The sequence below is a fragment of the Panthera onca genome, chromosome C1 (assembly GCF_046562875.1).
Source record: "Panthera onca isolate mPanOnc1 chromosome C1, mPanOnc1 haplotype 2, whole genome shotgun sequence".
In the NCBI taxonomy this organism is placed as follows: Eukaryota; Metazoa; Chordata; class Mammalia; order Carnivora; family Felidae; genus Panthera; species Panthera onca.
Genome location: NC_138346.1, coordinates 48,294,839 through 48,302,484, shown reverse-complemented (window position 1 = coordinate 48,302,484; position 7,646 = coordinate 48,294,839). Strand labels below are relative to the sequence as shown.

The 7,646-nt window shown below is 35.9% G+C and overlaps 1 non-coding gene across 1 annotated transcript; it reads left to right on the top strand.

Moving 5' to 3' along the window:
* The first annotated feature begins 1,201 nt into the window (after positions 1–1,201).
* Positions 1,202–1,308, top strand: LOC132674008 (U6 spliceosomal RNA). The gene has a single exon (XR_009608336.1). It is a non-coding gene; the product is annotated as a U6 spliceosomal RNA (small nuclear RNA).
* The last annotated feature ends 6,338 nt before the right edge of the window (positions 1,309–7,646 follow it).

Sequence of the window (7,646 nt, the reverse complement as noted above, 5' to 3'; positions counted from 1 at the left end):
GAGTCCTGCATCAGGCTCTTCACTGAGCTTGGAGCCTGTCTAAGATTCCCTCTTCCCCTCTGCATTTCTTCCCCACTTGCACTCTCTCTAAAAAAAAAAATTTTTTTTTTAAGTCAGACATTTTTCCTAACACTCTGAAAGTCAAATGACTTTAGATCTCACTTGATATAATGCAATTTTGAACATAGGCAAAAATTAGGCACTAAAATTGCATGGCAGGTCTCACTTGCAGATGAAGTCCACATAATGAAGAATCTGTATTTATTAGAAAGTTTGATTGTCATAAACAATTTTAAAATTGTGCTAGAGTACAACATGCAAAATAATTAAACTGGACCACTTTCTTACATGACACACAAAAATAAATTCAAAATGGATTAAAGACCTAAATGAAAGACAGGAAAAAATCAAAATCCTAGAGGAAAACAAAGGCAGTAACATCTTTAACATTGGCGGTGGCAACTTCTTACTAGATATAACTCCTGAAGCAAGGGAAACAAAAAGCAAAACTAAACTATTGGGACTACATCAAAATGTAAAGCTTTTGCACAGTGAAGGAAATAATCAACAAATCTAAAAGTCAACCTACAGCATGGAAAAAGATATTTGCAAATGACCTATCTAATAAAGAGTTAGTATCCAAAATATATAAGGAACTCTAAAAACTCAACACCCAAAAAAACCAAATAATCCAGTTTTAAAAACTGGGAAGAAGACATGAACAGACATTTTTCCAAAGAAAACATACAGATAGCCAACAAACACACGAAAAATTGTTCAACATCACTAATCGACAGGGAAATACAAATCAAAACTACAATGAGGTATCACCTTACACCAGTCAGAATGGCTAAAATTAATATAAGAGGAGGATCTGCATGACTCACTCATTTGAGCATCTGCCTCTTAATTTTGGCTCAGGTCACAATCCCAGGGCCATGGGATCAAGCCACACTTTGGGCTCCATGCTGAGCATGGATCCTGCTTGAGATTCTCTCTCTCTCTCTCTCTCTCTCTCTCTCTCTCTCTCTCTTTCTCTCTCTCTCTCTCTCTCTCTCTCTCCCTCTCTCCCTCCCTCCCTCCCCCAACTTCTCTCTCTCTGCCCCTTTTCCCTGCTCGTGCTGTCTCTTCCTTTCTAAAATAAAAAAGATAAAAAAATACAGGGAGATCCTGTGTACTCTTTGAAAAAATAATAAACCTAGAGCTTACTTTGACAGCACATATACTAAAATTGGAATGACACAATGAAGATTAGCATGACCCCTGCACAAGAATGACATGCAAAAAAATAAAATAAAATAAAACTACCCTACAATCGTCCAATTGCACTACTAGGTATTTACCTATAGGAGCAAAAATACTGATTCAAAGAGATACATGCACCCCGATGTTTATACCAGCAGCATCAACAATAGGCAAATTATGGAAAGAGCCCAAACGTCCACTGACTGATGAATGGATAAAGATGTGGTATATACAATGAACTATTACCCAGCCATTAAAAAGGATGAAATCCTGCCATTTGTAACAATGTGGATGGAGCTAGAGTGCATTATGCTAAGCTAAATAAGTCAGAGTAAAACAGATTCCATATGATTTCACTCATATGTGGAATTGAAGAACAAAACAAATGAACATGGGTGGGGGAAGGAGAGGCAAACCAAGAAACAGACTCTTAACTATGGAGAATAAACTGAGCGTTGATGGAGGGAGATAGGTAAGGGTTGGCCTAAATGGGTGATGGATATTAAGGAGGGCACTTGGGGGCACCTGGGTAGCTCAGTCATTTGGGCATCCAACTCTTGATTTTGGCTCAGGTCATGATTTCACAGTTTGTGAGATCTAGCCCTGCATATGGCTCTGCACTGACAGTGCGGAGCCTGTGTGGGATTCTCTCTTTTCCTCTCTCTCTCTGCCCCTGTTCCACTTGGTCTCTCTCTCAAAATAAATCAATAAACTATACAAAAAAAAAAAAAAAAAAAAGGAGGGCACTTGTGTTGAGCACTGGGTGCTGTATGTAAGTGATGAATCTCTAAATCCCATGCCAGAAACCAGAAATTTACAGTGCTTGTTAACCAACTAGAATTTAAATAAAAATTTGTATAGAAAAAACTTAAAACATGAAATTGTACCAGAGGATACACAGACAGCTGTGCTAATTGCTCCTACCAATCCTAGGCAGCGAATATTACTACCATCTTCACTTAAATATGGATTAATAAAGCATAAACTCATAATAAAAACAAATTTAAAAATTAGTATTAAAACTAAACTGAAAATCAGCAACGAATTTCAGTTTAAGTTAACAGAAATTTTTCTGGAGATAAATTCTAAAGATAAATTAATGAAGCAAATAACATTAAAGCATCTAAAAGTATGATTCCACACACAAATTACCAGTTACTTGTTCTTACCAGTATCTTGTTCTTGGGCTGACCATGATTCATCATCCTAACGGCAGTATTTTCAGAGTGAAGAGAACTGTTACTAACACTTACCTTGAGACAAGAAGCATAGAATAGGACTACACCCAGCAAGCTGAAGTATATGGCAGCCACTCCAGCTCTCTCCTGTGTCTGTTAAGCACAAGGAGATTCCTCACATCTCTATCCATACAACACATAGAAACAGAAATTCAGCAGAAAAATGCAAAGTAGTTACAAAAGCATGGAAAATGTTTTCATTCATCCCAGTCCCTTTCCAATTTGTCTCAGGGCCGAAAACTTCTTGTAAAAGTACATGCGCAATCTTTTGCTACAATTTGTAAGTTGAACTAATATAAGATATAAAGTATTAATGAAATCCTAAAAAAATTAAATCACTTTTAAAAAATCATTCTTTGCTCACTTGGTAATGAGCAAACCTCACATGTGATCCTTTTGGAATTGCTTCATTTTCTGAAGTAATAGTACTTCATTTCTACTAAGTTGAATTTATTATTTAGGACCAGGGAAAAAAGTGCTGAGAGAGCAAAACATTTCTCCCAGTGAGGTGAAAGTAAGAGCTTGAGTGTTTATTATGCGAAATAAAACCACAAAAGGGGGGCATATTATGACAGTTGGGGGTTTAAGTGGTCAAACAAATAATATTTGCTTGTTCCCGTACTAAGTTTGAAAACAGTTGGGAGACAGACTCAAGTTTCAGGCCAAATATCACCTCTACCTCTAATGAAATAGATTGGAGAATATGGTTTTAGACCCACAGTTTTTCCAGGCATTTTGATAGTTTACCCTGGTAAGACAGATGAGTCTTCAGGCAAAGGCAGTGTAGGATTGTTCCGGGTTTCTGCCAAAGGCAGGCAGAAGGAGACCCAAATTCAAGGACTCTTCAGTGGTCAGATGGAAGAACACAAGAAATAGAGCAAGAAAGAGAATAAAGTCACTCAGTTTCTTCTCCCAAACTCACTGCATTGGGTTTTACTCTCTCAGAGGAGTGAATGAAATGTCGAGAAAGAAACTGGACATTTTACACTCCATGAAACAAAAGGCCAGGACCTGGAGGTTTTCATCTAACAGAGATGTGTGCCTCATAATTCTTACTTGAATACTGGGGAAATCTCTAGGAAATACCAACTTCTACTAAAATGAAAGTGGTTTTATTTTTTTAATTTTAGTCAAAACTTGGTAAACCATTTCATAAGGGAAGGAAATGTTTACATGCTTGTGTATACGTTTTTATTCTCCCAAGGAGCAATCCACAGAAAGTAAATTCAATAACTTTCATTGAAACTCATATATACTATGGATATAGGAAAACAAATGTCCATGTGACTAAGGAAAATAATTAAATAGGACAACAGATAGAAACCACAGGCCATATATCCAAACCATCTGAACATGATGAAAAAGAGAGTCAGTAGGGTCTAATAAAAAAATTTAGAAAATAAAGAATATTTGACCAGGCATAAAATTTATAGAGATTTCAGTCCTTTACTGAATAAGCTACACTTGGGAGGAATAGCTACGGTGTTCACAGAGGATGTGCTTAAACCTGTAATACTATCACAATAGACAAGATTCCTAATAACTCTTTTTATAGTTCTCCAACAGAGTGAGAGCAAATGGTGAGCTGATTTCTATCTGGTCCTACAAAGTCTCTGTTCCTGTGACTGTTGAGCATCAAGAACTGTAACAATCCCTGAAATAGCAAAAGATTCTTTCTTTAAGTGCCATAGTCGCTAATGTTTAATGGCCATCAAAATGCCCACTCCCTAAGTGGAGTATAATTTAACAGAATTGGTTCTGTGATTTATCACAGCAACTACCTTAAAAATAAGTATGATTTTAAGAATAACTTCCTGGGGCACCTGGGTGGCTCAGTCGGTTAAGCGTCCGACTTCAGCTCGGGTCATGATCTCACGGTTTGTGGGTTCGAGCCCCGCATCGGGCTCTGTGCTGACAGCTCAGAGCCCAGAGCCTGTTTCAGATTCTGTGTCTCCCTCTCTCTATGCCCCTCCCCAACTTATGTTCTGTCTCCCTCTGTCTCAAAAATAAATAAACATTAAAAAAAATTAAAAAAAAAATAACTTCCAGACTGAATACTGATAAAATTTTCTGAAAATTTAAATTTCTACCAATATTTAGCTAAGAAAAATATGCTTAAAATCACACTCGGTTGGTGATGCCTGGGTGGCTCAGTCAGTTAAGCATCCCACTCTTGATTTTGGCTCAGATCATGATCTGATGGTTCGTGCCCTGTGATGGCCTCTGTGCTGAGCACTGAGTGTGGAGCCTGATTGGGATTCTCTCTCTGCCCCTATCCTACTCCTGTGCTCACCCACGTCCGTGCTCTCTCTCTCTCAAAATAAATAATTTTTTTAAATTTAAAATCACACTTGCTTATAATCATACTTAAATTGGGATAATATATCCAATTTCTCAAAATATGGTATTTTGTGTAACCTTCATTCCAGCCCTCATCAAAACACACAAATAAATAAAATTTTTGAGTACTTTCAGAGAAAAATGGTTTATTAAAGTCTGCTTTTGAGATCCAGATGATTTTTTTTTTACTCCATCAAAAAAGATCTCTTTTCAAGTCTTGCAACTGACAAAAAATTTATTATGTACAATCACCTACTTTAAAATTATTTCAATTTATCAGCTGCTCTCAAAAGTCAGTTAATATTTAGTATGTACAACTGAACTGTAACAAGCACTATGTTGTCATGTATCAAAATTATTTCCACCATACATATTTCTAATTATGGAACTATGAAATAAAATTGAAACTGTTCCCTATGACAGGAATTCCTATAACTCAAGTTAGAGTTGAAAAGTGGTTTTCTACTTCTTAGATTAACTCTGCTTTTATATCAAGAATGCTCCCTCCTTCAGAGAATGTTATTTTGCCATTATAGTATGTAAGAGTGGGTATTAGATTACTAGAATCCTATTTTTCAGTAAAACTCCATAAATGTCTTCCAACTTTGTACTCTCATTTCTCTTCCAGTTCCAAAAAGACACTGTTCAAACAGTATCCTTGATACAGAGGAAAGAGCATTAGCCTTATCAATTTCTGAGCCGTGATGGTTCCAGCGGATTCTACTTCAGAGCAAATTTTATCACAAATGTTGGAAACATTGGAGTTATATATTATTGAGTCCCCATATAAAATTCAATTACCAGAGTGATTTAATTGATAGGAAATATATATTCTTCTCCTATGGGAAAATGAAATAAAAAGAGAATTTTTTCCTAACAGTAGTACTGAATTGGAATTAATATGAAATTCTTTAACCCAAGGCAATCCTAGACTTTATTACCAGCATGACCTGTACTCAAAGGAGAATTTCTACCAGTAGAAATTGGTTTGCATTAAGTCAACCAAAAGTTATCTCCCAGAAACTTCTAACTTCACCAGATTCATCTAATACCTTCCTTACTCAGCGCTGTCTCTCTTCACCTGCATCTGTCCGGAAGACACCTTTCCTTACCAATTTTGCAAAGCCCAGCTCAAGCTTCATATCACCCATGAAGTCTTCCCTGATTTTCTTGGTTTACAGCAAGCTCTCCCTCACCCATGAATGCATAAAAATCTGACTGTCAATATAATTAATCTAACTGTATCTTCTTTTCCCTCAGATAATTAATTATACTCTCATAAATATATAGATACATAGAGTTATGACTTGTTTCCCCAAGTAGACTAAAAATTTTATAAGGAGCTATACTCCTTACCCAAGATTATCTACTCTAAAAACAGGGAGAATGAATGAGAATGATATATTCTGTGAACCTACAAAATAGAAATAACCACAATCCCTGCTCCTTCCATTATGGTTTATAAGAGCAGAAGTTTTACTGTCACATATCCCTCATTAAGTTATTTAACCATAAGAAGATAACTAGTTAGTATTTGTTATATCAATCTATTTATTCAAAGTGACACTACTCTCTCAATCTATAAGTTCCATAAGAAGTAAGGCATTCTGAACTGGGATTTCCCTGTTATACTCTAAAGCATTACACCTGATTGAAACAAATGCCTCACATGTCCAGTCTATAGTCCTCCACTCACCCAGCTGAGCTGTAGAAGGATGCACTCAACATCACTAGTCATCAGAAAAATGCAAATCAAAGCCACAGTGAGATATCACCCCATACCTGCTAGAAAGGTTATCATCAAGAAGACAAGAGATAACAAGTGTCAGTGAGGATGTGGAGAAAAAGGAACTCTTGTGCAACCACCATGAAAAACTGTGGAGGTTCCTCAAAAAATCAAAAATAGAACTGCTATACAACCTAGCAATCTCACTTCTGGGTATATATGATATACACAGTAAATGAAAACAAGGTATCAAAAAGCTATCTGAATGCCCAAGTTTATTGCAGCATTATTCCCAATAGCCAAGATATGGAAACAATATACATGTGCATAACAGATGAATGGATAAAGAAGATATGGTATATATACACAATGGAATATTATTCAGCCATGAGAAAGAAGGAAATCCTGCCATTTGCAGCAACATGGATGGGCCTCAAGGGAATTATGCTAACTGAAATAATCCAGACAGTGAAAAATAAATATTATATGATTATAAGTTATATGTGGACTCTAAAAAAAAAAAGCCAAACTCATAGTAGAATGGTGGTTACCAAGGCTTGGGAGGCAGGGGAATTGGGGAGCCTTTGTTAAAGGGTACAAACTTTGCAACTAGAAGGTAAATAAGTTCTGGAGATCTAATGCACAGCATCATAATTATGGTGAACAATACTCTATACTTCAAAGTTGCTGAGACTAAATCTTAAATGTTCTCATCACAAAAAAAGAAATTACAATTGTGTGATATGATAGAGGTGTTAGCTAATGATTACAGTGTTACAGTGGTAATCATATTGTAATATATAGATGTATCATATCAACATGCCATATACCTTAAACTATACAATGTTATATGTCAATTATACCTCAATAAAAAAGAAACATTAAAAAATAATGGCTCAAGTGGCTAAAGTGAACTGCCTAGTGATCTTACCATCTAGAAATCTCTATTATATCTGTCAGTACAAAATCCATTGCATCCTTTTGGCCTTTGGGTAATAAATTATTCATAACCTCTAATCTCAATTAGGAAATCTCAAAAGATTCTCAAGTTGTTAGAGTCAATAAGCCACAAAAAAATAGCACAGATATTTATTTTA